Here is an 8,234-nt window from a genome sequence, read left to right on the forward strand (position 1 = left end):
TTAGAGGCTGAAGAAGAGGGTGGACTCTGGGAAGGCATACAGTTTTTTTCCTCCTCTTTTCTTACTGTGAATGCATCCACAAAGCTGTGCGTAAGGGGCGGCACTGAAAGTGACTGCTCCGACGGATTGACTGTATGATGTTTGATGTCTAAAGCAATCGGCCCCATCTAATCTTCTTTCAATGACGGCGGAATGAAGGAGAAAAAGGCCATAACTTGTAAATCAGCCACGCAGCGAGGGAGGCTGGGGGGGGTTGCATTTGTGCCCTGTTCATCTTCTTCTTCATCTCTCATCCCACTGACTTGGCCAGCAGTATGTGGCAGGTGCACCGGCAATCCAAGCGCTCTGTCATCTCTTCTCATTACATGCCCCGTGTTGGATGCATATCAATATATCTCAATACAGTATGTGCTATTGAGGGTGATATAGCATTTTAATTCAACTGAAGGAAATAGAAACGGGACCAATTTGTCATGGAGGTGTTTGATGCTGAGGGGTGAGACAGAGAGGGACAGGGAGCCATACCTTATTATAAGTGCCGATACCAATCCCCAACTTGTACCTTGAGCAGATAAATGGCGGGATGGAGTGACTTTGAAATGCATGGGATGCCACTCAGAGCCGCCCTGTTGATGAATAATTTAAGAAAAGCAGCGATTTTACTGGCCAGCCTCATCTGAGCTGAAGTTTTATCTCCCAATATCAGTGTGAATAGATTATCAGCTCAAACTCTGTGCACCAGATAAATAAAAATGCAAACAGGCCAAACTAATTAACATCCAAATGAGCAGTGTGGTAGCCTCCCTGTGATACCAAGCCAAGTCCTCACACATCATAATTCACTTCCTTGTTGTGTTCGTGGTGCTGAGGGATTAAGAAGTAGGTGTGTGTTTGTATTGGTAGCATGTTTGAATGTGTTAGCTTGTGTGTTTTATGCTCATGTATGACTGGAAGGAGGCGAGGTGTGTCATGTTTACTTATATGCATATGTGTGCAGGAAGGATATACATGTGTGTTTGTGTGTGTACATGCCACCGTTTTGTGTGTGTTTGTGTGTGCGTGTTTGTGTGTGTGCGCGCGCTAACAAGCTACTAAAAATGGAGGCTATTTTGTACATCTCTGCATAGAATTAGTATTAATTTATTTGCTATTTACACCCCTGGGACGTTAATTACGCTGTTGTTACGCAGCCCAAACAACTCTGCAAACATCAGAGAACAAGAACAAGCATTGTACCCAACTGTTTCAGAAAAATATAGAAACATATTTTCAGAGCCAGAGTTCCTCACTACCTTATAAACACACACAAACAAACCCTCCAATCTTCTCATCTTAATTTCACAGGCCTTCCAAGCAAACAGTTTCCAAATTCCCATTGTTTTTTTTTTCATTCCCTCCTGATGAAGACTCCATTACATTAAATCAAAGTTTTCCAGGCTGAGGAAACAGCTAGCTTAAGTAAGGGTGTCTCCTGATCCTCTCCCAATTCTCATTGTCAGCTCCCATCAGCATCACGAGCTTGTTGCACTTGCATTCACCTCCACAGTCCTAGCTGCTGCTGATTAGTTCTCTGATTTCCCTCTCCTTCCCAAAGGAAGGCACAAGTGCGGATGTCTACCCACTGTTTGCTGTGCTAGCACAACAACTGCAGCTGCAGATAGGTTATTGATATAGCTCTGCCAATGACAAGACCACATTAGCTGAGCACTGAAAGCTCACATTTCATCTTCTGTCGGGGCTTTTTGCGGTTATATGAAGATATTTTACAAAATGGCAAAAAGGTTGAGTGTGCAGCTTTCTGTTCCTACCTTCCTTACATTAAATGTTGATTTCATGTTTGACATTGAAAGGCTATATCTAGCAGTAGATTACGACTAGCAGACTCTCACCTTCATCTTGCTCATGTGTTTTAATGCTTTCACTTCAGCAGTTTTCCATCATCCACCCACTGTTATTAAGTTAATAACTTTTTACTTATTTCCAGTTTTCCAGTACTGTGCAAAAGTGTTGACTCATTCCTTATTTATATACACTTTGCTAGAGAAATGGGAAATAGGTGCAGCGATTTATGACCAACTTTAATATTTAGAAGCTTTCTTTTATTTTTTATTACTCTTAAACTTGAGGTTAGTTCTTTAATTAGTTTCCAGGAATTCTTCTTCAGTTTCTAGAAGGGCGAAGCTCTTTTGGATGTTGGCTGCTTTTTGTTCTCTGTAAAGAAAAAAAGGGAAATTGTTCTTATATAAAGCTTTCCTACTCTACCTGAGAACTCAAAGCACTTCATACAACTTGCCTAATTCACCCAGTGCTTGTATGAACACTCATTCATACAGGCACATTGTGCTTTCCGTCTAACATTCACGCATATTCTCTAATGGATCGATGGAACTTGGGATTAGTATCTTGCCCAAGGATATTTGGCATGTAGATCGAACTACCAACCTTCCAGTTAGAAGATAGCCTGCTCTACCTCCTGAGCTCTATCAAAATGATCCAACACTGCTTCAATAATGTATGTTTTTCTATCCAGGCATGCTTTTACTGTGTTTTTCGCATCATATTCTTTCTGAAAACTGAATATGTTGCCAATCGGATGGTTTCCAGATTGTGTTGCATGTATTGTAAAAATCTGATGGTATGTTTTTTTTCTAGTTCATCAAGTTTGAGAAGATCTTCAACACCACTGACTGAAATGCAGCCCAAAACCATGATAGAGCCTTTACTATGACTCATTGTTGCACCTCTCTCTTCACCTTGTCCATACATATCACTGATACCAAAATCCAAAATTTTAAAATTTAGATTTATCTCTCCAGTTCTTGTGCAGTTTGTCAGACATCAACCTGTTTCCTTTACTGAAGAATGAGTTCTTGACAGCTGCCCTTCCACTGAGACCATTTCTGAAGAGGCTTCGTTGAACAACAAATTGACTTTGAAATTAACTTTCAGGTCGGGTTCAAGGTCTTCTGTGTGTTTTGTTTGTTTTGTTTTGTTTCCTTATGTTTTAAGTATGTGTCTTTAAGGTCCTGTTATTCTGCTGCAAATAGTTTTTAGGCTTCCACTTCCTATTTTCTCCCCCACTTGTCCAGTTTTTTAAGGACACGCTACACAGCATGCCAAGATATGCAAGTCTTTGGCTAAACGCTCTTTAGGAGAAATACAATTTTTAATGCCTGTCATAATGTGTTATATTTCTAGATTCAACTAAACTCAGGGGTGACACAATGTTAAAGTAATTGTGCATGTTGCCTTGTCTCGTATTATGTTATATAGGCTGTCTACATCTACATATAGGCATCTACTTTGGTGATCCTGCCTTTATTACAAAATCTTTATTCAACACAAGCGGTTCTCTCATTTGATCAATAAATATAACCCCCATTTTCCCAATATGTGATGCTAGTAACTGGAAAATTGTACTATTTGACTGCTTGTAGCTCACTGCCGCTTACACTTAGAAATCATCTGAATGGTTCCCGTTCGGTCCTGCTACATTAAGCAATGCATGACTGTCATGACTTTGACTTGTTACTGAATAAATCTAACTAGTTTGCAAGCTAGCAATAATTCCATCAATCCAGTGTCAGACTAATGAACCAGTAGTATCATTTCAGTGTGTGGAGTTGAAAAGCAGGTTTGAAAGAGTAGGGCTCCTTATATTTCGTGCATTTATTTGCAAGATTCTGCTGATAAATATTAATTAACACAGCAATCAGTGACACAGAAGAAACCGGAAAGACTGCAAAAGCATAAGATACCGGACATGTTGATGAGATGAAGGGGAAAAAAAGAGAGTGATGAAGGTGGCAAAGGGAGCGTGGTTACTGCCCACTGAGACTGTATCTGCATTATATCCGTCTGTTGTCAAAATCAAGTAATGGAGGCCTAATTACCACAGAGATTAATGCATATGTTTCTTGGTTATTACAGTGAAATATATAGCCTCAATTTAACAACAAAAAGGAATGTTATCACTTTAATTTCTTGTATTAATGCATAAATATGTGTTGTTTTGGTACTGTTAGACACATTTTTATAATTCAGATCTAAAATGATGCGAACAAAAGGATTGAATTAAACTGGTTTATATAATCACACAAAAAATGATTTTTGACACACATTTGCAGGAGAGACACACGTGGGGTCACACAGAAATGGACAGGCAATAAATACAGAAGGAAAAAGAACATGAATGGTAGAGGAGGACAGAGAGAGAAATGAACAGAAAGAATGTGATTCTGAAGGCAGAGAGACAAAAGGAGAGGAGAGAGAGGAGGCAACGGAAAGCAGAGAGACTGAAAAGCAGGCTGAGAGAAAAGGCACTGGACTCTTAAAATGCAGATATGTAGGGAAAAGAAGTAAAACAATATTTATATAAATTTTGGAGCAATTTTGAAGGAAAAGAATGGTTAAGAGTGAATCATTGGGAGAATGAATGACAGCTCGCTAGCCGTTAGCTAACACCCAGTGGATATAAATGGTCACCCAATGGGTGATATGCTCATCAGTGTGCACAAAGGTACTGTATGTACTTAGGCCTCAAGAGCCCTTCTGGTGCTGGCAGACACATAGAAACCTCCTGGCAGGGTGCGCTTTGTCAGTGTGCTTTACCTCCACTGCTATATCTCCATCCTAGGACAGCATTGCAGTGATTTAGTATTGTTAAATAGCTATTTTTGATTCTTAACAGTTATTATAAGCTTTAAAGATTGGAAAATAAATTAGCTTTTGTTTTATTAAACATGTAAAGCTTGTTAACTCATTCACTGCCATTGACGTCTATAGCCGTCAATTGCAGTGCATGAGTCAATGGGTTTAACTCATTCACTGCCAATGGCTGGCAGTGAATGAGTTAATTAGCATAAAAAGGGTAAAAGTAAAATCTTCCAAAAATAGAATGAAAGCTTTCAATTTACCAGTTGATCAATCTAACTGACCTATGATCATGAGATCTGGGTAATAACCAAAAGAATGATGTTGTCAATACAAGCAGCTGATATGAGCTTCCTCTGTATGGCGGCTGGCTCAGCCTTAGAGATAGGGTGAGGAGCTCAGACATCCAGAGGGATGGATGTCTGAGGTGGTTTGGGCACCTAATTACAATGTGTGTTAGGTGCAGATGTTGGAGGTTTCCGAGTATGCCGAAAGGGGATGGGATCCTGGGGTACACCGAAAACTTGCTGGAGAGATTATACATCTTATCTAGCCTGAGAATGCTTCAGGGTCCCCAGGAGGAACTGAAAAGGGTTACTATATAGAAGGACATCTAGAATATTCCGATTAGTTTGCTACTACCTCAACCTGACTTCAGAAAAATGGAAATTGAATGAATACATGAATGGATAAAATTACAATACATGTCAAAAATCTGGAATGTTGTAGAACTACTGAATTACAATATGGTTAGTTATGCAAGTTTAGTTTTATAACTGAAATTGAATTTGCACGTAACATTTCAAACATAAAATTATTAAAATGGTTAATTTCAGAAAAATCTAAGCATAGACATACTGTAAGGCTTATTTGGTAAAAATAAGTACGCCTAGTTTACAGAACCTCAAAATACATTAAACAATGAGTCACAGAGCAAACATTTATTGGAATGAGGTAACCTTGTCAGTATTTTGTGAAATGAAAACTGAAAATAGGTAAAATATCTGATACATATCTGTGAAAAACATCAATCAGAAAATATTCTTTTTACATGCCGAGAACAATAATAATTCGTCCTTATTCCACTTGAAAAATGTATTCATCTTGGCATCATACTGCAGTGTTGATCAAGTAAATGCTGTTTCTTTTTCCTTTTTTTTACATGTAAAGGATATATTTTATTGTAGTATGTCTTCTTAGTCTTATCCTTACAATGTCATCTAATTGAAATTGTTCATTTTTACTAGCTGGCTACTTATTTAAAATATGTATAGTCTGGATCCAGTGTTTATTACTGTAAGTGAGATCCAGTGTTGTAAGTCATTCATGTTGTTGTCTAGAAAATGTAAACAGAAACATTCATTTTTGATAATTTCTTATCATGTCATGAATTATTATGACAGCTTATGCATAACATTTTACCTAACCTCCATAAACTTTGCTAAAATTTGCCTGAAGTGCACACCCCAGGATGCTCAAGTAAAGTACTGTTTTTTTTTTTTCAATTTAGACCATTTAGTTACGTTTGCAAGCATTCATAAAATATTTTTCTGTAGACGGTACTGTGCGTAAATACGTTTTATTATGGTATGACATTTCAAAAGAAAGGAGATAAGTATTATACGGTCACTTTTTCTCCCGTTTAGGATTCTGATTCTTGTTAGGTGCAGCGGGTGTCTCTATTTCCCCTGCAGGGGTGTAATAATCTGACAAAACTGTTGCTTCGTTAGAAAGAAAAGCAGTAAATTAATGATGCAATGTATTTGATAGAGCTCCATCATTTTCAGAAACTGATTGGGGTTGCAGGTTATTATATTGTGAATGTCAGATCCATTCTCTCTGATTAGAAACCATGGAGCATGTAAACACAATACCTTGTACCATCATTTGATTTAGTACACACAGTACAGTTGTTCCTCCCTGGCATTGTTATGCCATCAGTTTTCCTTTCAAGAAAATGAATACTCAAGGAATTTGCAATAGTTAAACAGCACTGGTCAGTACTGGTTATGTCATGTTTCATTCATCAAGGTTAGCATCAAATACCTGATGGATTGATCCTCCCCACTGATTTTAGCACTGCATCTTGAAACTATACAGTACAAATATAGAACTTCCCCTTCATTTTCAGGACTTGTGCTGCATGGGGGGATGGTCTGGATCCTGTTCTAATGTCACTTTTCATTATGCCACCAAGCTTCAGCATGAAAACTCCCTCTAACTAAATACAAGAGAATCAAAAGGATTCTGAGTGCTAGTTTTTGCGTGACACTTAAAAAAATACACAAAAAACACGTGTCTGCTAATCTACATTAGAATTTTCTGAAAAGGTGAGTTCGATAGATTCTGATCTCAACTTTTTGAATTGCTGTTGCTATTTTTGACATTGTGTAGTTAGAACGCCTTGCTATGAAGGGCATCTCTAAAGAAATGATGTTCATGTTTTTTTCTGGCATTGCAAGTGGTGGAGCAGCAGCTGTGATGGACTGATAGAGTTAAACAACCACACTCCTGAGTGGGAAAAAAAATATCAACCCTAACTCAACTGTCATTCACTGCATGATTCACAAGTTAGAACTTGTTGTCCATGATGTTGTAAAACAGAGCCCAGTCATTTTCACACATTCACTAACTCTCCAAACCTTCAGTAAATGAACAGGGTCACTGAATTCTCTGTCAGGAGATTCACAGATGTGGGTAAAAAAAGGCTGATGAGTTGTAGGAAAGCAGGAAAAAACATCATCTTATGAAATAACTGTAGTGGAATATGTATTTATTCTTTTCTTTTGTTTTCGTTGTTTCATTTTTGACAATATTTCATGTTTAAATGGAACCTCTGTAATAGCACAGTAGGGGGATTTAATTCTGCCATATTAAAATAATATTTAACAATTTATGTTGTCACATCTGAATTAGATTTGATCTTGAAAATACTGATCATATATTCTAAGGAGATTGGAAAGAAAAGTGTCTGGACTTCTCTAAGTTTCCTTGAACTGGAGGAGCTTCTCAGATGAGAAGTTCCTCCAGTTCTAAGAGCAATTGGTGGAGAGCCCCAGATTTAAGACCTATGGGAGTGTCCCCCAAGAGGGTCATGGACCCTCCTGTTGATCTTCTACCTAATCACACGAGCCACGGTGTGAAAACGGGTGTGGGTCACAATCAGCCAACGCTTCGGGTAAACCCACTGTGAAACCTGGCCCCACCCTATCATGCGATTTCCTGAGCTCAGAAGGCTCAGGATGTGAGTGGGCGTTAAGGCATCTGTGAAGGGATCTCAAAAGTGGATTATAGATGGCAGACAGTTGGTGTTGTAAGCCACCGCCTCTGTTCAAAGATGGTCGTTCACAGTGGACATAGATGGCTTCATTCACTCCTCTTTCAAACCATCTGTCTTCTCTGTCCCTATCTTTGTCCTTATGGAGGACCCCTCCCCAGACCTTTCCCCACAGCAGTTCTTTTTTTCTGGGAAGAGGTACAGCCTCCACAAGACTTCATTGATAGTTTCTCTGTGCATATAACACCACAGACCACATAAAAGACAGTATAGCCTGCATTAGATTATAGATGAGATTACAGCA

Source organism: Aulonocara sp. 'chitande type north' Nkhata Bay, linkage group LG9, assembly GCF_057382095.1.
Source record: "Aulonocara sp. 'chitande type north' Nkhata Bay isolate Kocher_YH1m ecotype deep benthic linkage group LG9, A_spYH_male_GT1.1, whole genome shotgun sequence".
Lineage (NCBI taxonomy): Eukaryota > Metazoa > Chordata > Actinopteri > Cichliformes > Cichlidae > Aulonocara > Aulonocara sp. 'chitande type north' Nkhata Bay.